Raw genomic sequence first — 23,483 nt, forward strand, 5'->3', positions numbered from 1 at the left:
ATCCCAGCACTCGGAAGACAGAGACAGGTGGATCTCTGTGAGTCTGAGACCAACCTGGTCTACAAGACCTAGTTCTAGGGCAGCCTCCAGAGTCACAGAGAAACCCTGTCTCAAAAAACAAAAAAAGAAAAGAAATAAACATAGATGATTAAATGCAAATGAAATGTCCTATGTCCACAGTCCAACCAAATTTAAATCAAAATATACTTTTTTGAAGAGTCATATCTACTTTCAATATGTACAGACTTTCCCTTGTCATCATTCCTTATAACACAAAACAACAATGTTTATGACTCTTTTACGTCATATTTGGCAGCAGTAGAATTTTAATAATTATGTAAGGTTTACAGGAAGCTCTCCATGGGCCATATGCAAATACTATAACATGTTATGGGTCATAGGTGAGCTCTGGCAGATTGGGATATCCACAGAATTCCTGGAACCAGATCACCCATCCAGCAAAGAAAAGTAGGATCTTTTTCTGAAAATTAAATACTAGCTTTATAAATACTTTCTCAACTATCATATTGAAAGACTTTAAGAACAAAAACATTCAGCTGCAATGAAGATATGAAAGAATGACCTCAAATATTGCACCATGCAGGCTCGAAAGATGGGTCAGTTGGAACTGTGTTTGCTCTGCAAGAATGAAGACCTGAGTTTGGATCTCTAGAATCTAAATAAAAGTTCAGGCAGGGTGGCAGCTGCTAATAACCCCATCACAATCACAATGGGAGACAGAAGGAAATGATCCCTGGAAGTTTGTCAGTCACCTAGCCTGACATGCAAAATTCCAAGCAATAAGAGAACCAACCTGTCTCAAACAAACAGGAAAGGTTCCTGAGAAATGGCCCCTGAGGGTGTTCCCTGATGTCTGCACACACTGCACAGAACCTATACCCACATCTACAAACACACATATCAATGTTCAAAAATACACATCACATGCAAAGCTGCATTGTACTACGTGTAAGTTAGTGAAATGTTTCTTAGTCTGGTGGTAATTATCAACAAACTTTAGGGACCATTAGACATCCCAGCTAAATAACCTGTCTTCTAGAGACCTTGCCAAAGTCACTGAAAGGAAGGTGAATGACAGGCTGTATGTCATGTTAGCATTTGTAGACAAGTATTTTAATGCTGAAAGTACTGGCATCTTCATGAAGGAATATTATGGGGCTGTCTTTATAATCACAATTTAAAGAAACAGTCTATGTCTTGAAATGATGCTTCCAGTATACATATAAAAAATTATGGTTCATAAAACATAGCATCTTCACAATGTGAATGAAGAAGCATATGTATTTTTTATTTAACTTTTTACACATTACTCTCAGTTCCCTCTCCCTCCCCTTCTCCCCCGGGCCCCCAATCCTCCCAATCCCCCAACCCACTCCATCTCCCCTCTGCTCCCCAGGGAGGGTAAAGGTTTCCATAAGGGATTTTCAGAGTCTGTCATATCATCCTGGGCAGGGCCTAGGTCCTCCCCCATCTGTCATATCATCCAGGGCAGGGCCTAGGTCCTCCTCCATGTGTCCAGGCTGAGAGAGCATCCTTCCATGTGGAATGGGCTCCCAGAGTCTGTTTGTGTGCCAGGAATAAATACTGCTCTCCTCTCCAAGGTCCTATAGATTGCCAAGGCCTCTTCTCTAACATCCAAGTTCAGGGATGGGGGGGTGTCTAGATCAGTCCCATACTGGCCTCTCAGTCATCAGTCTGGGGTCCATGTGTTCCCCCTTGTTTAAGTCAGTTGCCTCTGTGGGTTTCACCAGTCTGATCTTGAGTCCTTTGATTATCACTCCTCTTTGCATCTGGGTTCCAGGAGTTCAATTCGGTTTTTAGTTGTGGGTGTCTGTCTCTGCTTCCGTCAGCCACTGGATGAGGGTTCTAGGATGTTAAAAAAGGTAGTCATCAATCTCATTATCAAGGGAGGGCACTTAAGGTAGCCTTAATGCCAGTTGGTGTCATTTTTGTAGATCTGTGAAGATCTCACAAGTGCCAGATCCCTTCTCCAACTTATAATGGCTCTCTCTATTATGGTATCTCTCATCCTTCTTTCCTCTACTCCTACTCTGGCTGAACCTTCCTGCTCTCCCATGTCCTCCTCTCCCCTCCTCTTTTTCCCCTCTCTTTCTCCCATCTCTTTCTATGCTCCGCCCACTCCCAGTCCAATTAGGAGATCTCGTCCCAGTCCGATAGCCCTTCTCCCTTTCTGGGTTATCATGCATACCTCTCTTAGGGTTCTCCCTGCTTCCCTGACTCTCTGGTGGTGGGATTGTAGGCTGGCAATGCCTTGCTCCATGCCTAAAATCCATATATGAGAGAGCACATAACATATTTGTCTTTCTGTGACTGGGTTACCTCACTCAGGATGGTCTCTTCTAGTGCCATCCATTTGCCTGCAAATTTCAACATTCCACTTTTTTTTCTGCTGAGTAGTACTCCATTGTGTAAATGTACCACATTTTCTCTATCCACTCTTTGGTTGAGGGCCATCTATGTTGCTTCCAGGTTCTGGCTATTACAAATAATGCTGCTATGAACATAGTGGAACAGATGTCCTTGTTGTATGAGTGTACATCTTTTAGGTATATGCATATGTATACTTTAAAAGGCAATATTTGAGGATCTGAGAGATGGCTCAGTGGTCTAGGAGTGCCGTCTGTTCTTCCAGAGAGCCTGAATTTGATTCCCAGCACCCAAGTTGGGCAACTAACAACTGTCTGTATATCCAGATCCAAGAAGTTTGACATACTCTTCTGGACTCTAAGGACAACTGCACTCAAGTTCACACATCTCCACACAGTCATATACACACAAATACATAATTAAAAAACAAAATAAGGCTGAATTTCATGGTGCACACCTTTAATCCCAGCACTCAGGAGGCAGAGGTAGGCCTCCTGATCTCTGTGAGTTGGGGGCTAGCCTAGTCTACAGAGTGAGTCCAGGACAGTCAGAGCTACCCAGAGAAACCCTGCTTCAAAAAAAAACCAAACAAACAAATAAGTAAATAGAAACTGTAAGCTAATATTTTAATTAAGTACCTCTAAGCAGTAACATTTTAAGTACTTTCCATAGCTTTCTTTATGCTTTGCTATATTTTCTATAATGAGCATGCATATCTCTTATTTCCAGGGAAAACAAGATCTTAATTATGCATGTATTGATATAAACATACTTAAAGTAGAAAAACTAGCTTTCTGGGATCATTTGGAAAACTCAACTCAAGCACTGTATTAAAAAAAAAGCTATGTGACAGACTCTAGAAAGATTTAGAACTTACCAAAAGTGAATTCCTTCAATGAATGATCTGTCCAATATTCTTACTGATCCACAGTTGTCATTGGGTCATCAGACTCTGAGTCTTTCATGTTTCTGCAGGTATTTTTAGTGTAGTACACTTATTTCATGAACAGCCTTGTGAGACATAGTGTCTCCTTCCAAAGCAATAGGCAGGCAGACACAGGTATTTCCAGTGGTGAAGCTGTGGGTGAACTAAGTTCACAACTACCTGATGCATTAGTGTTGTATGACTATAACCCACACTCCCCTGTGAGAAATGAGACCAATGTGTGAATACTTCAAGTAGTAAAGTTCCCTCTGTCTCTCATTCAGAAGTCTTGCCCTCTGAAAAGCTCCACGAAATTGTGACAAGCTAGCTTGCAAGTAGGATAAAGTCTCAAATCCTTTGCAATGCTCAACAATTATTTGATTGCAGACACATCTCTTTGGCTTCGAAAAGTGTTCCTATTAAAATACACTTAGGAGAGCTAGTGCTTAGGCTTTAACGATTATTTATAACTTATTATATAATGGAATTATAAGATCCTTGGTTATAAACAAGCTGAGACAGTGAAGGGGGTGATGTGGGAAGAATGCCAACATCTATTCTCAGCGGCCGAGCTTAGGAGACAGTCTTCCAAGCAAGCCAGAACAGCACAGTATTCTGGGATGGAAATACGAAGAAACAAAATAGGACTACCAAGAGATTTGCCATCATCTTAGAGTATGAGAAGCTGTCACTGAACAAGAGCAAGTGAAGCTATAGGGATAGGATATAGCTTCGTTGTTAGGCTTGCCTACATAGCAGACATAGGGTCCTGCCACCTAAACTTGGCATGGTGGCACTCAAACTGTAATCTTAGCACTTGGAAGGCTAAAGCATTAGGACCAAAAGTTCAGTGTCTTCCTTGACTACATAGCCAGTTCCAGCCTGGGCTACAGAAGACCCTGTCTCCATCATAGAATAAATGAAAAAAATATTTTCAACATACAGCAAATGCACTAACCCTTATAATTGGCCAGGCAAGTCCTGTACCCTGACTCAAGAGAATGTCTGCAATTCTGTGACAGCATGGTGATATGTCACACCAACTGGATGTCAACACTGGGAATTCTGGGTAGTATGTCATAGACTCTGGCAAAATGTGTGTGTATTTACTTGTTTGTTTTTATATTCTTTGACAAGATATTTTGTAATAGTTTGGAGATTTTTAAATGAGAAGAAAATGTGACATTCTCCCCCAGTAAAGAAATTTGTAAGAAAGAGTATAGGAATGATTTACAAACAATTTCAGTTGCATTATGTGTTCAGGGATTAATCCTGTTTTATAGCACATGGCTCCCACCCACTGAGCAACACAACCACACCGTGATGGTATGCACCTTGACATTAAATAAGACCAGTACCAAACAAAGGTTCTGTCAATGTGCTTGCAGCTTGTTTCCCTAACTTATGGTTTCCAGTAAGTTTCTGTCTAAGTCAGAAAAAAAATTACTATGTGAATTAAAATATTTCCTCAACAATTCTTCAAAAACTAATACCCGAGTATTAGTTTTATCTTACATTCTTGCTTCAAATGTTTTGTTATAATCATACCATTAAAGTGCTGAGCAGCGGACAAAGGGAATCCACACATTTGGAGGTTCACAAACATCCCTCTCTGTAATTTCTGAATTAGGAAATGTGCAGTCAGTGCTTCTAAGAGACACCTGTTGTTCAGAATACCAGAGGAAAACCAAATTTAATCTTGAAAATTATCTCCATTGAGATAAGGAAATAATCAAGCCCCAAGAAGGCATTCAGGAAGAGTGTTTGAGCTTGCCTAGGACTGGGTTTTGTTGTTGTTGTTTTGTTTGGTTTTTTTGTTTTGTTTTGTTGTGTTGTGTTTTGGGTTTTTTTGGGTTTTATTTTATTTTATTTTATTGGTTATTTTTGGTTTTTCGAGACAGGGTTTCTCTGTATTGTTTTGGAGCCTGTCCTTGAACTCGCTCTGTAGACCAGGCTGTCCTCAAATTCACAGAGATCCGCCTGCCTCTGCCTAGGACTGTTTTAACTGTAGTGCTGTATCTCTACTCATCTTGCGTAATGGCGTTTATGATGTGGGATTTCCCTAATGACTATTGCTGTTAGTTAGCTCCTTTGTCCTCTCTGCTTGCAGAGAAAAAGAAAGAAAGAAAGGAGGGAAGGAAGGAAGGAAGGAAGGAAGGAAGGAAGGAAGGAAGGAAGGAAGGAAAAGTTCCTGGATTCTTACACAGTATGTGAATCCACTTAACACATTACGATGTCCAATTAATCTTAGCAACATGAGTGATGAATCATTTCTCCAGGTGTTTCCTCAAAAGAAGGAATTTAGTTTCAACATTTGGACCATTGTTTAAACCAACTGTAATCTTGCCAGTGTAATATGGAAGAAATAATTGAATCCAAACCCAGGTACAGAAGTAATAGCACAACGCCTACCTGAGTATCGCTTTCTCTTGGCATTCAGAGGACAATAACAGAATTCCATCATTTGTGTCTCTTTTTGTATTTGATTTGATGGTATCTCCTGCCATCTACTGATAGGTAAAAATGATAAAATAACTTTCCTGAATCATATTGTCATTATGCACAAATGACCACTTGCCAGCTTTTGTTTGAATATGGAAAAGTAACCTACTACATCAAAATTTTCCATCCAGAAACTAGTAAGGTGTCAGTTTCCAGCAGAAAAGCTTTGCTTGTGTTGACAGCAGTTTACCCTGAGACTCACTACAGGCTAGGAAAAGCAGCACTGACTTCATAGCTTTGCAGTCAGGCTGGCTTCTATGCCAGCTTACCCAAAAGCTCAAACCCTTGTTTTCAGTTTATACGTTTTACTCTAAAATAAAAGTATTGGGGATGGAGCACACCTCTTCCTACCTCCAAGATGTTCCATGTTTTACAGGGCATTTGAGTCCTTGATAAATATAATTTCAGAAAACTGATCATTCACAACTTTACAGACAACTTAATTAAAATCCCAGAGTGCCACCCTTTGGTGACAGAGTTCCCCCATTGCCCTCCGAATATGACTCCTCCCCATTTTGTCTGTTACAACCAAGGCCACATACTCAGTCTGTTCCCATGTGCAGTGTCTTTTAGATGCTGTCTGCTGCTGCTCCCTATGTTGATAAACCATCTTCATGGTGAGAGACTTGGCATCCCACAAAACTTTGGAAATGGTGCTGAAGCTGTTAACGGTAAATGTCATCCTCAGCTACCTCTGCAGCTGACCGCAACTCCCAACTGAGCAATAGATATATTCGATTTGTTTTCTAACCTTTGAAGAACAGCCAGTCACAATGACTCTTTACCTACCTAAGGGTACTGGCCTGGAAGCTTCAAATGGCTAGAATACCACTGAGAGCCAAAGAAGGACAAGAAAAAGCCAGAGAGCAATGTTTGTCAACATTCTCCAAAAAGCAGACATGTGAGTTACTAAGCCTGGTTACCTGTCCATGCAGTAGTCTATAGACTTTCTTTTGCCCCCTTCACAGGCACAACTTCTCAATGGAAACAATTTCCAAATCTTACCCAAACTGAATATTAGGAATCCATTGGAGAGGTTCTGTTGGGGGTGGGGAACAGCCACAAGAGGTGACAGTGAAGTCTCTGACAGTAAACAGGAAAGTGGACTTGTGTTCTCCCAGCTAAGAAAGGCAGAGAATGTATAATTAGTCTTAGAAAGGTTACTAGTACAATCTATTGAAGTACTAAATGAACAGAAGTGTTTGCTGTATAAGTTTTAAGTAAGAAAAAAATCACTGTGTAGACTTTCTCAATTCTAGATGCTTTAGATAGACAGCATATACCAATAGCGAAAGAAGTGGAGTCTGACACAGGTGGGTACTTACCTCGACACAGTGTCCCCCACCACACCACACCCAGAAATGCCCTGCAATGTTAGACAAATGTTGGGACTGAACCCAGGGCCTTGCACTTTCTTTCCCTAATGCTAGGTTTACTTGGTACCCATGCTTGCTTCAAACTCACAATCCTCCTGCCTCCCCCACCGGAAGACTGTGCTTAAACAGCTCATGTCATCATGTCTGGCCTTCCAAAGTTTCCAAAGGCAGAGTTTTTCAACTCCAAGTTACTGACTTCCCAGCAAACGTGCCCCTCCCCCTCCTTTACTCTCCTAAACCACGTGTGTTTAAGAGCATAGAGTACTTGTCCCACAAGCCTGGTGACATGAGTGGATGGACAGAATTGACATTATAAAGTTGTCCTCTGACCTACACACATGCACACACGTGCGTGCACACACACACACACACACACACACACACACACAAAACACAGAGAAGAAGAGATGAGGAAGGGGAGAGTTGAATGATTATCTTTTTATTCTTTTTACTCTTTTGGCTTTTTGAGGGGCCCGCCACCCAGCTCCCAAATAAATCACACACTGAAGCTTATTCTTAATTATGTGTGTCCTGCCTTATTTTTACTTCTTTCCAGTCAACTTTTCTTAACTTAATCTACCTACGTTTTCCCTCTGGGCTTTTTTCTTTCTTAGTTCTGTATTTACAACTTTCCTTCTTACTCCGTGGCTACCTTGGTGGCTGGGTGGCTGGGAGGCTGGGGCTAGTCCCTGAAGTTCTCCTCTCCTTGTTCTCTCGTTCCTCCCTCTCTTCTTCGTTTCCTCCTTCTATTTATCCTCTCTGCCTGCCAATCCTTGCTCCTGCCTTGCTATTGGCTGTTCAGCTCTTTATTAGACCATCAGGTGTTTTAGGCAAGCAGAGAATCACAGCTTCACAGAGTTAAAAAAAATACAGCATAAACAAAAGTCACACACCTTAAAATAATATTATTCCCCAACTGAAGAGAAACACAGTGAATAAAAAAATTAAGTTTTTCCTAGGAGTTCAAATTTTCTCTGATATTGGTCAAACTCATGGTGCCTGCAGAGATTCTGAGACCTCCATATAGTGGCTTCAGCCAGATCACTGCTATGTTTTTTTTTCCTGGTTCTCTGGTATCACATCAAGTTCCAGCTTACTAAATGCCTAGGGACCACAATTTTGAATGTGGCCTTCTTCCCTGGAGGCAAGTCTAAATTCTTGGCAAAAACCTCCCCTCATCCCATTGTCCTGACTCTAGCAGGACTCTGGGTTCAAACATGATGCTAGATCAGATAGTCTCTTGAGTACTCCGTTAGTACTATCCTGTGAAACTCAGTGTGTCAGCAAAGAGAAGAGGGAAAAACCACAATACCAAAGAACGGATTGCAAGACAAAATAAGAATCTACTCTGCCTCCCCCAGATTTGCCCCTTCACTGTCAGGCCCTGGGGTGTGAAGAAGCTCAGCTTGGGAGAAATTTGGCCTACTCTGTAAAGGTCATGAAAGTTTCCAACAGAAAGTGATGACTCATGTTCCATACATCCTGATATTTCAGAGTGTTCAGGAAAAAATGCAGTCCACTCCAACACACCCTCTCTTTCCATGGTTTCTTGCCAGATCGCTTGTGAGTTTCACTACAAAGGGCAGCTCAACAGCCAAGGTGAGGGAAGTTGCTGATGTGAACAAAAGTTCAATGGCAGGGCAGGAGGACGCAGATCCCTCTGTACTCTGTGTTTACCAGATGCGGGTTCATCAACAGAGACCGCTCTCCTGCAAATATGCAGCTCCGTGTTTGGGCATCTTTCAAAGTAGTTTTAGAGGCCGCCTTTCCTCTGGGTCTGGACACACACATGTGCACGCACACACAAACACCAGCTTTGAAACTGTATGGCATTGTCTCTGAACTTGAAACACATCCAGCTTTTGACCTTAACTTCCCAACACTTCAGGAAGCAGGAATTCTCACACCCTCCGGCCTCTTAGTAAAACAAGCCCCTGAGAAACTCTTGCCAAAAGATGCTTGGTTGTACATGCCAAAGATGTATCATTCTCTCCCCTCACTCAAGGCATACAAGATCACACAATCTAGCTCTTGATCAGTCAAGCAATATAACTCTGCAACAGACATACGACACACACGTGTGATCAACTTGCCAGCTGTATTTGAGTCTAGAAAAGATTAACTAAATTTATTTCTCAGGGGTGCGGAGAAACAATCAGCCTCACCCTTCCTTCTTACTTCTATCACAACACTCAACACTCGAATTCCATGACTGGGGGGACTAGTCAAGGTTTACTCTGTTCCGATTCATTTGTACTTAGCAGAGACAAGGATCCTTGACAAGAGGACATGCAGGGAGGGGTGTGGTCCCCAAGGGAAAGCTGGATAACGTTATCAGAGGAAACAGCAATGCATTCTGGGCAGGAGAAAACTTGGGAGATTAGTTTTAAAGCAGTGCAATGTCAAGCTCAGCTAGACCTTCAGAGGTTGTTCAAGGTTACAGAGGAGTGGGATACTTAGTAGCTGTTAACAGCTTTCCTACATATAAGATTATGGCCCTAGAAACAGTAAGGTCCACACTGTTAGAAACCAGGATAGTTTACTGGTTTCCATAGAAAATAAGAGATTCCCCAAAGCCTTTTGTCAATTCTCTGTCAAAATGACAATTGAGCAAGAGATTCTTTTCTTGTCTTTTTTTTTTTAAGACAGGGTATTTTAGTGTAGCCCTGGCTGTCCTGGAACTTCATCTGTACGTCAGGCTGACCTCCAACTCAGAGATCTGCCTGCCTCTGCCTCTGCCTCTGCCTCCTGAGTGCTGGGATTAAAGGGATGTGTCACCATGCCTGATTGAGAAAGAAACTTTAATTTCAGGAAATCAGAGAGGCTGGGGTGTGGCTCAGTAGAGGAAGACTTTCCTACCATCTAGCCTCAGGTGATTCCCAGGCTGCACTTGGGAGTCAAGGGAAAGGATAGACATGCTCTGTGCAGGAGTTCCTCAATCTACAAGAGCTTGCTTTTATTTTTTCTTGCGTACATATGTTTTATCATGACACAGATGTGTTCGGCAGAACCATATTCCTTGTATAAAATAAAAGCTGTTTGCCTTTAAATCCCACATATTGACTCTAGGTCTGCTGACAGGAACTACGTGGAAAAAAAAAGTAATTACATTCTTATTTGGCAACTTCTCAAGTACTTGAATTATGGCTACAACGTTCTTCTAAAACACAACAACAAGAATTGACCTTTCCAGGCGGAATGCCTCCAGTTTCTTTCAATGGTCCTTGGGACATTCTGCTGATGCATCCCCATCCCTTTGGCAGACTTCTGCAGAAGTGCTAGTTATACAGAGAATACGGTAATTACCTTTTTCTAACTACCCTCTTCCAGAGCAGATTTCCAGAGGCTGAGTTCCACTTTGTCAATATCCCTTTAAGAAGTATGATGCCCAAAATGAAATGCAGCACTCCAGAGCCAGAAAGCAAATGCGTGGCATTCAGCACACTTCACAGAGAGGTTGCCATATGTCACTAAGTGTTTGGGGATCTGTCGTCATTGAAGAGGAAGTAGAAGACTGCAGAGGAGTCAAGACAGAGTCCTGGATAGTGTTCCAGTATCGTTCGGTGTGAAATAAACCCTAAATAAGGAAAACAACAGATGCAGTGTGCTGCTCTCAGTACAAAACTCTCCAGCATGGGAATGCCTTATCATAGTCACAACCTACTGTTGCCTCACAGCTCCCAGGGGAGCTTCCCTGGGGACATGTTAGAAGAGGAAACTGCCTTGAAAGAAATTTCTCAGGCACATTAGAGCAGACAGAAATCAGTTCTGATGTCAGGAACCGTGTTGGAACTGTAAGGAGAGACGGAGAGACCGGGTGTCTTCAGTGAGCTGCGGCAGCCCACGCCAAAAGCCACCTCCGAAGTCCTGAGGGTTTCGCCAACCTCTAGTGTGGGATGAGATGGAGAAATGAGGGTGGAAAGGCAAGAGCTTGTTATCCAGGCAGGTTTGAGTAACAGGGTATCAAATCCACATTTGGCAGATTCAGTACATTCCCCCATGGCTACTCGAAAAGCCGACACAGGAGTCTCCTCTGATTTGCTGTTGATTGTAAGCTGTCTGGCTCCGTGTGATTCTACAAGAGCTTCAGCTAATTCAGAGATTTAAAAGCCCAGCCCAGGGAGCCGCTCATGCATTTATAACGCATCTGAGAGATTATGGGCACTGGAACAGGGAATAGTCCACATTCTCCCGACCTACAGCTGCCAGGCAGCCTTCTGTTCCTAACACATACATAGGCACACACGCAGGACATGGAGGAGCGTGGATTGTGTGTGTTTGTGTGTGTGTTAACAGTCGTTTCAGATCTAAGCCTGATTATTTACTTTCCGAATCTCCTAAGCAAGGACAATCAATTCCGCCTAGTTTGCTATAAAGACTATGCCCAAACAGTGACAAACTGCTTGCTACTCCTAGAAATAGGATCGTGAAATGTGCTTCCTCTCAGTGTGTTTGTGTGCCTTCCTTTATTGCCTTAGCTGGTTTTGAGTCTTGTCTTAAGAAAAAAAAATGACTATGTGGCATGGTGACTCTGGCAGGCATTGTGTACATATCACTCAGGCAAACTGGCGTTTTGGTGGCTGTATGTATGACTGCATGGGTGACACAGCCCAGCTCCAGATGAAAGGTGTGACATTTTTGGATTCTGTAGACACATAGAAGGTTTCTCCCAGATATGTTTCAAGAGAGGTCTAGCAAAACTCCTCTTGTCTGACAAGCCAGCCTGTAGCACGGCATTCCCTCTCTTAGGAGGCAATCTACTCCCTGTGTAACACCAACAGCTGATCCCAAAGGCGAAATACTAAGCTACATGTGGTTTAACTGCTAAGAACAGAAACTTGCCTGCCTTCTATGACACATGCTCAGTGAAGCATGTAGGTCATGAGGGAAAGGATTTTTTTCTCCCTAATTTTTGCCTGTCATGTTTTTTCAGTTATCCCAGGCGCATTAAACAGCACCTAACATATACTTGTTGAATAAATATTGTGGCTTAGAATCGCTGCTCCCTCTGCATTTGGTTCTGTGACTGCATTATTCCTAGACACTCTCCCCCCACACACACACATCATTCTGCATTGAAATGGTAGAGCATAAGCAAATGCATGCTGGCAGATAACAGTATTCAGAATAATGGAGTGATGGGTCTCAAGCAAGGAGCCTCGGTGGTGGAGGATAATGTTTGGATTCATGTAGATATAAACCTTTGCATTGGCATTTTACCGCCCAAGAAATCCTTTCCATGTCTTTTTACATTATGCCAAAGGAGGTCACAAAGAAAAGATTGGCTGTGCTCCTCATCAGGGGCCTGCTTCTTTGTATCCCCTGGGAATTCAACACCTTAACAACTTTAGCTTGGGCTTAGGGGGGCAAATTCCAGTGTGGCATGCCTTTTATCTGTGCCACCAGCAGAGTTTGCAAGTTCAAAGAATAGGACAAACGAATTGAGTCCTACTGCCAATGCAAATCTCCTGCCTTTGAGGATGGGAGGCTGCAATGCTGAGGCCCCAGCACAATCAGGGACGGGAGACTAACGCTGCAGGCAGTACTCCTGCAGAGAACAGGGCTGCAGTGATGAAGTAGCAGGGCCCACAGGAGGCCCGCCACCAGTTTCTTCATTGCTACCACCCAGGCTACCAGATATGGTCTGGATAGACTAGCAATGGAGGTACCACCAGTCCCAACCTAGTGTTGAAGGCCTGGATATTTCTTTGGGAGCAGCTGGGCCTTGGTCTACACAGGAAGCCTGAAGAAGCTGGGTTCAGGTATCAGAGAAGGAAGGCAGCAGAGGCTGCTGCAGCAGCAGGGTAGAGGAGCTGGCCAGGAAGAGAAGCAGACAAAAGCAAAGCTTCCTTCTTCCATCTTTTGTCTGGGCTGCGATGGGAAGAGGCTTCAGTGGGAAGAGGCTTCAGTGGAAAGTGCTGCAATGAGAAGGGGCTGTGATGAGAAGGGAAGGGCAGCGATGGGGAGAGGCTGCTCACACCTAGAGGATGTCTTTACATTTCAAATAACTTACTGCAGAAATTCCCTCACCAATGTGCCCAGAAGCCTGACCCTCCCCTGATTCTATATAAACTCAAGTGGACAGCCAATAAATAACATCACAGTATAGTAAGACAAAAATAATAGCTGTAAGGTGGTCAAGCCTCCTGGATAAACATTGTGCTCTTCTGTCTAATAGGAATATCCCAAGCTTTACCTTATTATTTGCTCATACATAAAAACTACCCAGTAAGTAATTCAGGATGTAGCAAGTGAGGTGTAGAGTCTATACATGAAAAGATTGGGCCAGATTATTACATTGTCTTTTTTGATGGTTTCACAATAAGTCTATAATTGTGGTTTCACAATAAGTATATAATTGTACCATATTTGAAAAATGGAGAAATGAGAATATACTTATTAGGGGCTTGGGCATGTCACACAGGCTCACAGATCAATTATTTAGAGTCCTGAGTGAGATATTGTTTATCTTTTATACTGCATTAATTGTAAGGAATAACATGTTGGAGAAATGTACCAACCATTCTTAGACTATGGATCCCAGTGACTAAGTCAAAAGAAATGTGGTGAGGCAATGAGGGGAAAGTTCAGTTGCATCCCAGACAACTTTGTCTTTTTCAAAATATTAAAAATCATCTCTGAGGCACAGGGTCCTTCCAGAGCAAGATAGCAGAGAGATTCTCACATACTCGGAACTGTGAAAGAGCAGAACAGGCCAGCTTCTCTCACCCAGTGAGCCTTTCCAAGGAGCAGCCTGGAGCCCTGGGACTGACTCCTCAGACCTTTCCCAGGAAAACCTAATGTCTACGACAGAATCTGCACAGATGAGATCTGGGGAATCACTCCCAAAGGAGATTACATTGGATTGTCTTTGTTTCTAAGTCAATCTCTTGTCCCAGATGACGTAGGAAGCCAAACCTTCTTATTAGAACTATCCATGAGGACCAGCACTCTGGCTTTGCTAGCTGTAGCTTTTTGTTTCACAGATCTTAACCCCATTGGCTTGCATATAAAAATGAAAAAGGAGATTGAAGTAAACCAGTAAATACCTACTGCTTAGGCCACTTTTATTTTGAAATAGCCATGAAGTGAGTGCTGGACACCAAGGGTATAGCTTTGTGCCAACACTCTCCACAGGGATAGTTGGGAGGAATGCCAGGCTGCCTCCATAAAGCCACAGAAATGGGAGAAAGCAGGACTTAGAGGGTTTCACCCTGGCCTAAGTGTCCAGATCACTGGGTGGTTTTTGTGTTTTGTTTTTTGAAGTAAAGCAAGTTTTCTAATGTTTCTGGCCTGCTCCCTTATCTGGAAAATAATTGTGATAATGAAAAACCATGATTTAAAAAGATTGCAAAAGTAACTAGCTTGAAGAATGTGTTAGTTAACCTAGTTCTACTTTTTCAACACTGCCATGACTTAATACATGAAGATTCCTATCTCTGTTTCACAACTGAGAAGACTATGGCCCAGAAAGAACCCAGGCCTTTCCTTGGCAAGGTAGCAGGAGAAGGACTTTTTGTGACATTACTGATGGTTAAGCTTGAGAGTCACTGTATGAGCAGGTCAAGACTCCATATCTCATTTTGTATTTTCTACTTTAAAGAAAGCTTGTAAAATTTCTTTAGTTCCAAAATCCATGGAAATTGGATCCACCTGATGTTAGCTATGTATAGAGCTGGATTCCAAAAGCAGGGGACCCTAAATCCAAGGCCTGACGCCTCCTGAGAGCCACCCGAAAACTCCAAGTGTTTTCCTATCTTTGAGGCCCTCTGTGACAGGCGGGAACATGTCCCCTCAAAACCCAGCAACCCTCACTGGATGTGGCTGATTTCGGATATTGGAACTAGAAGAGATAATTACTGTAAAATGAAGTCTGGGTCCTTTACCTTAAGATGTGGCTCGAATCTGATAGAATCAACATCTTGTAGAAAAGGTAAGAGAACAGAGCATCTTCCATGTGTGTCCACCGAGAAAGGGTCATGCAAACAGAGAAAGCAGGTGACTGCTAAGGCAAGGGAGCCCTCACAAGAAACAAACCCAGAATCTGCTGCCCCTTTGCTGGGCTCTCAGCCTCCAGGGTTATTACCAAGAGTATCTCTGTTGTTTAATCCACAGCCCGTGATGTTTTGTTACAGCAACTGGAACATGCAATGCTTTATATCTCAAATAATATGAGTGCTTGCATGTTCTGTGGAAGATCATTCCACAAATAGAACTGTAGGTATGATCAGAACATAGCTGACATTTTTCATAGAAATCAAAATGTCTTCTTCCTTCCTGCCTTTGGGGCTGTGTTATCAACTTCTCTACAGCAGACAACCTTTCAAGTACTAACCCATTTATTCTTGATTTTCTAAGGAAGAGATGGACTTCTGCATGCACACCACTGTAGCAACCTTGGGCCTAACACTTTCATCTACGTGGACTGGGGGAAAGAATAATTAACCAAGATTATACTGCAAAACATTTGCCTAAATGACACAACAAATGTTTCCAAATTCTCATTGACATAATCTAGCAGTCACAAATCCCTCAGTGAGGACAATGGATTGAGTGGGCAATCCAACCACTGGACTGTTTTGAATTCAATGTAGGATGATCAACATGTATCTGAACACATAATCATATGACATCATAATAACTTGCTTTTCTCACACTTCCTCAATTCGTGTTTTACTGACATTTATCTACTAAGTGCCAGTTGGTCTTACAGATCTTAACAATCTGTAGACAAATTAAATGCAGACTCCAGGATGCTCACATTGGTACTCATTCCCTATACATTACCTTCCCATGCATGTAATCACTTGTGACTGCGATAACTTGAGGCTCCTATGATTCTATTCAATATGAATCAATGCTGAAAATATTGTATATGGATAGCCAACACATCACTCAATTTTACGTTCATCAGAAGATTATCATGGGGGAGCTTGACCTAACCAGATGAATGCTTAACCCAGGATTCAAAGAGACCAAAGATTATTCCAATTGAGAAAAAACAAACAACTGTGCTGTGAGCAAGTCTCATATATAAAACTGTGGGAAGTGTCTGGGAGCTAAGAGCACTGAGCTCCTCCTCAGGAGAAGTTAGCACCAAACTTCAATGCCACAACCCATAAGAGATTGAAAAGGCTATAAGGAGGCTCCATCACAGATGAGACAGGAGTCTGGCCCACACCTTGATTTTTGTCTGGTGAAAGCCTGAACTCCCCTTGAAAATGAGCTGAAATAGCATTTTAAAGGTTTCTAACAATGTGTTGGGGAGGGGTGTGGTGGATCAATGTGAGTGCAGGTGCCTGTGCAGGTTATCAGTGTCAGATCCTAGTTAACTAGAGTTACAAGCAATTATGAGAGTGCCTGGGGACTGTATGGGGACTGCCAAAGAGCCTCCCCTCCCAGTGCGAGCCAGGCACCCCAGATTCCTGGTCTTCTCTTCCACCAACTGGACCAAGGGACCAGGTAAGCCGGGCCCTGTATCCGGGCCTGCCTTCCAGTGTCTGGGGACTGCCAGTGAGCCTTCCCTCCCAGTGCTAGCCTATGCACCCCAGTTTCCCTGTCTTCTTATCTACCCACGGGACCAGGACTAGGACCAGGAAGAAGAGAACTACCAGAGTATTGGACTTGCTTGCACCCACTGAAAGGGAACTCTGGTCCCCTAACTACCAGACCAGTAAGGGGCTCTTTCTGCACCCACTAGAAGAAGGGATGGGAAAGAGACAATACAAAAACATACTCAGCACAGAAAAACAAATATGACACCACCAGATTCTAGAGACTCCACACCAGCAAGACTCCAACATTCCAAAGAAATAGAAGACAAAGCAAACAAAAAAAATGCAAGAAATGGAAGAAAAAACAAACCAAAAAAATGCAAGAAATTGAAGAAAAACCAAACCAAAAAATGCAACAAATGGATGAAAAGAAAAGCAAAAATTGCAAGAAACAATGCAAACAGTACAAGGGTAGGAAACTGAAATAGAGAAAATTTTAAAAAACACAATTTGAAGGAAGGCTGGAAATAGAAAAGCTGGGCAAATGGTCAGGGATTACTGATGCAAGCATAACCAACAGAATTCAAGAGATGGAAGAAAGAATCTCAGGTGTTGAAGTTACACTAGGAGAAATTGATTAATCGAACAAAGAAAATCTTAAGTCAAACAAATCCCTAACACAAAACATCCAGGAAATATGCGACACCATGAAAAGACCAAACCTAAGAATAATAGGTATAGAAGAAGGTGACAAAAACCACCTCAAGAGACCTAGGTTATCTATTGAGCCTTGGGCAGTAGATCAGTATTTATCCGGGGTATACAAATGGACTTTGGACTCCAATCCAACAATGAGAGATGTACTCTCACCCTGAACTCTTGGGTCCTGTCCTGGATGAAATGACAGACTATGGACACCCCCTTGGAAGGCCTCACCCTCCCTGAGGAAATGAGGGGATATTAGGGGGGGTTGGTGGGAAGGCACTGGAGGAGGGGAGGGAAATGGAGAGGGACCTGGAATTGACATGTGAAGCAACCTTGTTTCTAATTTAAATTTAAATTTCAAAATAAAAAATATCTAAAAAAAAAAAGAAAAAGAAAAAGAAAACTACCTCAAAGGGGCAGAAAATATATTCAACAAAATCATAGAAGAAAACTTTGCCAACCTAAAGAAAGACATGCCAATGAAGGTACAAAATGCTTACAGACCACAAAAAAAGTCCCCTCACCACATAATAATCAAGACCCCAAATATACAGAATAAAGAAAGCATATTAAGAGCAACTAAGGAAAAAGGTCAAGTAATATATTAAGGCAAACCTATCAGAATTACACCTGACTTCTCCATGGAAACTCTGAAAGCCAGAAGGTCCTGGATAGATATTCTACCAACACTAAGAGACCATGGATGCCAGCCCAGACTACTATACCAGGAAAAGCTTTCAGTCACTATAGATGGAGAAAACAAGATATTCCATGACAAAACTAGATTCAAGCAATACATATCCACTAACCCAGCCCTACAGAAAGTTCTGTAAGGAAAACTCCAACCCAAGGAAGTTAACTACAACCAAAAAAAAAAAACATAGGCATTAGATAATCCCACCTTACCAGCAGCCAAAAGTAAAAAGGGGTGGAATTTGACATATAATTCCACCACCAACAACCATTCCAAATCAAAGAAGAATAAGCAATCAATGGTCATTAATATCCCTCGATATTGATGGTCTTAACTCTACCATAAAAAGACACAGGCTAACAGCATGGATTCAAAGACAGAACCCATCCTTCTGCTGCATACAAGAAACACACTTCAGCCTCAAAGACAGACATTACCTCAGAGTTAAAGGTTGAGAAAGATTTTCCAATCAAATGGACCCAAGAAACAATTGGAGGTAGCAATCCTAGTATCTAACAAATTAGACTTTAAAATAAAATCAATCAAAAGAGATGAAGGAGGTCATTTCATACTTATCACAGGAAAAACCCACCAAAGATGAAGTTTCAATTCTGAACATCTATGCCCCAAATACAAAGGCACCCACATTCGTAAAAGAAACATTACTAAAACACAAATTACATATAAGGCCCCACAAACTTATAGTGGGAGACTTCAACACCCTACTCTCACCACTAGACAGGACTACCAGACAGAAAATTAACCAAGAAGCAAAGGGGCTAATAGAAGTTATGACCCAATTGGGATTAACAGACATCTATAGAACATTCCATCCAAATAAAAAGAATACACCTTCTCAGCACCACATGGAACCTCCTCAAAAATTGACCACACACTTGGCAACATATCAAACCTCAACTCATGGAAATTGAATAATGCACAATTGCACCATTCCTGGTTCAAAGAAGAAATAAAAAAAAAAGAAATTAAAGACTTCCTAGAATTCAATGAGAATGAAAACACAACATACCCAAACCTATGGGACACTTTGAAGGCAGTGCTACGAGGGAAGTTCATAGCACAAAGTGCCCACATGAAGACACTGGAGAATAGTTACACTAGGGAATTAACAGCATAGCTGAAAACTCTAGAACACAAAGAAGCAAACTCACCCAGGAGGAGCAGGAGCCAGGAAATAATCAAGCTGAGGGCTGAAATCAATAAAGTAGAAACTAGGAAAACAATACAAAGAATCAATGCAACAAAGAGTTGGTTCTTTGAGAAAATCAACAAGATAGACAAACCTTTGTCCAAACTTATCAAACAACAGAGTGTAAACATGAAAATTAACAAAATAAGAAATGCAAAGGGGGATATAACAACAGACTCTGGGGAAATCCAGAGAATCATCAGATCATACTTTGAAAACCTGTACTCCCAAAAATTTGAAATTTAAAGGGAATGGACAATTTTCTGGATAGTTATCACTTGCCAAAAGTAAATCAAGAACAGATAAGCAATTTAAATAGAACTATAACCCCTATGGAAATAGAAGCAGTCAACAAAAGTCTCCCAACCAAAAAAAGTCCAGGTGCAGATGGTCTCAGTGCAGAATTCTACCAGAAATTCAAAGAATAGCTAATACCAATTCTTCTCAAAGTATTTCACAAAATAGAAGCAGAAGGGCCTTGCCAAACTCTTTCTACGAGGCTTCAATAACCACACAAAGACACAACTAAGAAAGAGAACTTCAGACCAATATCCCTCATGAACATTGATGCAAAACTACTCAATAAAATACTGGCAAATGGGATCCAAGAACACATCAAAACAACCATTCTCCATGATCAAGTAGGTTTCATCCCAGGGATGCGTGGATGGTTCAACATAAGAAAATCCATCAATGTAATATACCACATAAACAAGCTGAGAAACAAAAATCACATGATCATCTCACTAGATGCAGAAAAAGCATGTGACAAAATCCAACACCCCTTCATGATAAAGGTCTTGGAAAGATCTGGGATAACAGGAACACACCTAACCATAATAAAAGCTATATACAGCAAACCAACAGCCAACATCAAACTAAATGCAAAACTCAACTTGATTCCGCTATAATCAGGAACAAGACAAGGCTGTCCACTCTCTCCATACCTTTTCAATATTGTACTTGAAGTTCTAGCTAGAGCAATACGACAACAAAAGGAGATCAAGGGAAACACAAATTAGAAAGAGGTCAAACTTTCACTATTTGCAGATGGTATGATGGTTTACATAAGTGATCCAAAAAAAGTCTACCGGGGAACTCCTACAGTTGATAAATACTTTCAGCAAACTGGCAGGCTACAAGATCAACTCAAGAAAATCGGTAGCCCTACTAAATACAGACGATAAAAGGGCTGAGAAAGAAATCAGAGAAACATCACCCTTTACAATTGCCACAAACAACATAAAATACCTTGGGGTAATGCTAACTAAACAAGTGAAAGACCTGTATCACAAGAACTTTGAGTCTTTAAAGAAAGAAATTAAAGAAGCCCTCAGAAAATGGAAAGATCTCCCATACTCTTGGATAGGTAGGATCAATGTAGTAAAAATGGCAATCCTACCAAAAGCAATCTACAGATTCAATGCAATCCCCAATAAAATACCAGCATAATTCTTTACAGACCTTGAAAGAACAATAATAAATTTTGTATGGAAAAACAAAAGACCCAAGATAGCCAAAAAAAACCCTTATTCAACAAAGCAATATCTGGAGGCATCACCATCTCTGACTTAAAGCTCTATTATAGAGCTATAGTCCTGAAAACAGCTTGGTATTGGCGCAAAAATAGACAGGTAGACCAATGGAACCAAATTGAAACACTGATTTTAAGCCATACATGTATGAACATCTGATCTTCGACAAAGAAGCTAAAAATATACAATGGAAAAAAGAAAACATCTTCAACAAATGGTTCTGGCATAACTGGATGCTGGCATGTAGAAGAATGCGGATAGATCCATGTCTATGGCCATGCACAAAATGTATCAAAGACCTCAACATAAATCCAGCCACACTGAAACACTTAAAAGAGAAAGTGGGTGGTACCCTTGAACGAATTGGTACAGAAGACCACTTCCTGAACACCACACCAGTAGCACAGACAGTGAGGTCAACAATTAATACATGAGACCTCCTGAAACTGAGAAGCTTCAAAAAGGCAGCCCACAGAATGGGAAAAGATATTCATTAACCCCACATCTGACAGAGGGCTGATCTCCAAAATTTTCAAAGAACTCAAGAAGCAAGTCTCCAAAACACCAAAGGATCCAACTAAAAAGTGAAGTACAGAACTACATAGAGAATTTTCAATAGAGGAGTCTAAAATGGCGGAGAGGTACTTGAGAAAGTGCTCAACATCCCTAGCCCTCAGGGAAATGCAAATCAAAACAACTCAGTGATACCATCTCACTCTGGTCAGAATGGTGAAAATCAAAACGATTAGTGACAGTTTATGCTGGAGAAGATGTGGAGAAAGGGGAACACTCCTCCACTGCTGGTGAGAGTGCCAACTTGTACAGCCACTTTGGAAATCAGTATGGAGATTCCTCAGAAAAATTAGGATAAGCCTACCACAAGGCCCAGCAATTCCACTCTTAGGCATATACCTAAAAGATACACATTCATACAGCAAGGACATCTGTTCCACTATGTTCATAGCAGCATTATTTGTCATAGCCAGAACTTGGAAGCAACTAGATTCCCCTCAACTGAAGAGTGGATAGAGAAAATGTGGTACATTTACACAATGGAGTACTATTCAGGAGAAAAAAACAATGGAATCCTGAAAGTTGCAGGCAAATGGATGGCACTAGAAGAAACCATCCTGAGTGAGGTAACCCAGTCACAAAAAGACAAACATAGCATGTACTCTCTCATATATGGATTTTAGACATAGATCTGGGGAGTGCCAGCCTACAATCCCATGCCCAGAGAGCCTGGGAAACAGAACCTTCATCCAATGGCTGATGGAAGCTGAGGCAGACTCCCACAGCTTAACACTGAGCTGAGCTCAAGAAACCCAGTGACAGAGAGGGAGGACTGATGAGCAAAAGGGTTAAAACTGGCCTGGTTTAACCCCCATAAACAGCTGACCTGACAAGGGTTAGCTCTTGAATCCCAGACTGAGGGCTGGGAATCCAACATGGGATTGATCCAGACCCCCTGAATGTGGGTGTCAGTGAGGAGGCCTAGGCAATCTATTGGGCCTTGGGTAGTAGATCAGTATTTATCCCTGGCATACAAATGGACTTTGGGTGCCCATCCAACAATGAGAGATGTACTCTCACCCTGGACTTTTGGAGGAAGGTCTAGGCCCTGCCCTGAATGAAATGACAGACTATGGACACCCCCATGGAGGGCCTCACCCTCCCTGGGGAAATAAGGGGGAATTGGGTGGCTGGCGGGATGGGAGGGAGGACATGGGAGGAGGGAAGGAAAAGGGAGAGGGACCTAGGATTGACATGTGAAGCAACCTTGTTTCTAATTTAAATTTAAAAATATTTTTTTAAAAAAAAGAGTCATTTAGACAGAAATGGTCACACACAAAAAGCAGTTATGAGCCACGGACAGGATACTGGGAACCATGTGAGCCACAAAGTACTGGGGATCAATCACAGACCCTCTGCAACAATGATACTGCACTCTTAACTGCTAAACCATCTGCCCAGCCTGGAAGTGTATGTTGTTTTAAACTGTTGAGTTTGTGGCAACTTGCTATGCTTGATTAAGAAAAATAATAACAGTAATACAAAGAGTGAAAAACGTAGACAAGGTACCTGCCTTTTGGGGGCTTTGGCTCCAGTGAGGGACAGCATCAAGTTACTTCTAAATTTGCTGCAGTATTCCAACTAATGACATGTGAAACAGAAAAAAATTGCCCCCAGCTGGTATACAGAGAGTGGATGGGGAGAATGGCCAAGGAGGACTTCACTGAAACACAAAAGCCAGCCATAGCAGATAAATGGAAAGAACGTTCCCAGCATAAGGAAATTGCAAGAGAAAAGACCCTCCGTGTTGGTGGTCATATCATCACAGAATTAACTCCAAGAGCTACATGGAGACATACCCCACAAGCTCATTCATTTAATGAAGGTTTAATTTAATATAAACGTATAACTGCCTAAAAAATATGCTTCAGTGGAGTGGGTACTATTGGACATTAATCAGTTTAAGTGCCATTAGCAAAAGTTCTAATTATAGCAGCCTTTTAAATTCGGCTTTTCTTCAACCTCTGCCAGGCAAAAATGTTCCTTATAGAGCACACTACTTAGCACAATGGAAACGCAAAAGGACAGCTAAGGAATTGGGACTGTCTCAACTGGATTCA

At 41.9% G+C, this 23,483-nt stretch overlaps 1 long non-coding RNA gene across 1 annotated transcript in view; it reads right to left on the reverse strand.

The window, feature by feature from the left end:
• Positions 1–1,834: 1,834 nt before the first annotated feature.
• Positions 1,835–23,483, reverse strand: part of LOC121142831 — a 72,965-nt gene continuing 51,316 nt past the window's right edge. The window contains exons 2-3 of the long non-coding RNA XR_005879943.1: positions 6,842–6,957; positions 1,835–1,887 (exon numbers count right to left, since the gene is read on the reverse strand). This is a non-coding gene — a long non-coding RNA (uncharacterized LOC121142831). The remainder of the gene's footprint in view (positions 1,888–6,841; positions 6,958–23,483) is intronic.

Source organism: Mesocricetus auratus, unplaced genomic scaffold (assembly GCF_017639785.1).
Source record: "Mesocricetus auratus isolate SY011 unplaced genomic scaffold, BCM_Maur_2.0 Super-Scaffold_100010, whole genome shotgun sequence".
Lineage (NCBI taxonomy): Eukaryota > Metazoa > Chordata > Mammalia > Rodentia > Cricetidae > Mesocricetus > Mesocricetus auratus.